Raw genomic sequence first — 2,500 nt, forward strand, 5'->3', positions numbered from 1 at the left:
CTACTTTTTAACCTGAGATATTTGTTTACTGAGCCGTGGCTCCCTGACGTGGCTGTTTATCTCGTGTCCGCATGAGTGACGGCGACTTTGACTTAGCCTTTAAAATACATTGCGTTAATATATAATACGTCTGTTTTATTCATAATTCTAATAGTTTTCCTGTTATGTTTTTATTTCTCTTAGGGGCAGAAAAAAACTTAGATTCCGTGTTCCAACTACGTGTTAGGACATTCTAAGAAGAAGACTTAGCCTTGTAAATAAAGCTGGACTAGTGTTCGTCAATTTTCTGTAACGTCAGAATTTGGGGTTTATGTCTGTCTAAGAGCCCCCGTCCGGAAATAAGTTCCGGGCAATCTGTGCACGCACTCACATGTCAGTACACAATAAGGTCGTTCTTGCTACTGACCATTTCCGTCTCTTTATTTTCATACTTGCTGTCAATAAAGGTCGGGGCAGATGGAATTTCTATAAAAGATCGTGGTAAAATTAATGTAGATTATACCTAATGAATCTTTACTTGCTACATTGACACTGTGCCTTTGACTAAACTTCACACTGACCTTGAAAAAAACTTTTCATCTACACTGGTGTTACGTTAACCGGAAATGCTGTAAAATTCACTTTAATACTGAAAGAACACTTAAATTTCACCAGGAATAAAATTGTTGGAGTACATGTGCACCCATAGACAAGTGCACCTTTGATTGTGAAAAACATAGCCATGCTACGAGTAACATTATATGAAAGGGAGCGTGCAACAAAAAGGAAGAGTGGCGGGCAATTGATGAGAGAGAGAGAGAGAGAGAGCTTAGCTTTCGATATCAAAGCAGATGTTTCCTTTAAGCAATATACAAAGATTGCCTTTAAGGACTTATATGGTTCGATTTTGTAACTGCGATATGCTTAATGGGGTACCAAAAAAAAAAAAAAAAAAAAAAAAAAATTATCTCAATCAAGACATTTTAACCCGACATGAAAACAACAAAATCCCTTCATCGAATGGTTAAATGTCCAATAGAGGCATACCCAACGCAACGGCCCGGATTAACTGCCGAACATTTATGCCTTATAAGAGTTTAATATTTTAGTTTAAAAAAAAATAAGCTAAATAATTCACCGAATTTTCTTTGAAGAATGAGATGTTTGTTTTTATTAAACCGGATTTCCTTGACGCTTACCAAATTCAGAAAAAAACTCTAAATTCAAGGAAAAATTCCAAGAGGATATCCCGTTCACGCGAACATGAGTCGGACAAAAATCTGTGATTGAAGAAAAGTTCAGTGGCACACCGCCCAGGCCTTTTTTTATCTCCCTGCTAGTGAACGTGACCCGTCAAGAATGATGGCTATATTTAGAAAGATAAACACGCACACAAGTACACAGAGATTCAGCCCTTCCCACCCCATCCCCTTTCCTAGCTATAACACGCTAGTTTGGGCAATTTGTAGGCGATTGTTGTTTTGCGAGTGGTTGCCGTTCAGCGTGACAGAAATATATATATATATATATATATATATATATATATATATATATATATATATATATATATATATATATATATATATATATATATATATATATATATATGTATATATATATATATATGTATATATATATATATATGTATATATATATATATATGTATATATATATATATATGTATATATATATGTATATATATATATATATATATATATATATATATATATATATATATATATATATATATATATATATATATATATAATTATATACTCCTGAGGTCGTTAAGAGAATCCAGACATCTATGTATCAAAAATATATGGGTTATTTGAATATGAAAAACACGTCTAAATGTCCAAAATTTATCATATATATATATATATATATATATATATATATATATATATATATATATATATATATATATATATATATAGGCTATATATATATACATATATATATATATATATATATATATATATATATATATATATATATATATATATATATATGGCTCTTGCTCCTTATTATATAGGAGAGAGTAGGTTAATAATATAGTATATAAGCATGAATACAGGTAATGCCCCTTCACCGACTGGTTTTGCACAAGTACTCAATGATGAAGCGACTTGTTGCATGACCCTTCTGATCCAGGGTGCAATAGGCACATGGCAACTAACTACAAGGTAGCCTACCTGAGATTGGACTTATGTCATTAGAAACTTTGTGAGTAGGCCTATTATTCGCCTGTATGGTCTTCAACTGCCGATTCTCATCTTAATTTGTTGGACAAATCCTTGCAGTTAATTGAATTCATTTTATATGATCATAATGTTAATCTTTGGCAACGTCGTTCAGTTAATTATTTGTACATGTGGCGTAAGATTTTTTATTATTCTGTTCATCCTTTTACGTTCAGATTTTCCCACGGTGCAACATCCTGTTGTCAGGTATTAATAGTTATGCAAGTAATTCTAAGTCTTGCCTTCTCCGTCATACTGCTCAGTACTGCGCAGTA

This window comes from Palaemon carinicauda, chromosome 4, assembly GCF_036898095.1.
Source record: "Palaemon carinicauda isolate YSFRI2023 chromosome 4, ASM3689809v2, whole genome shotgun sequence".
Lineage (NCBI taxonomy): Eukaryota > Metazoa > Arthropoda > Malacostraca > Decapoda > Palaemonidae > Palaemon > Palaemon carinicauda.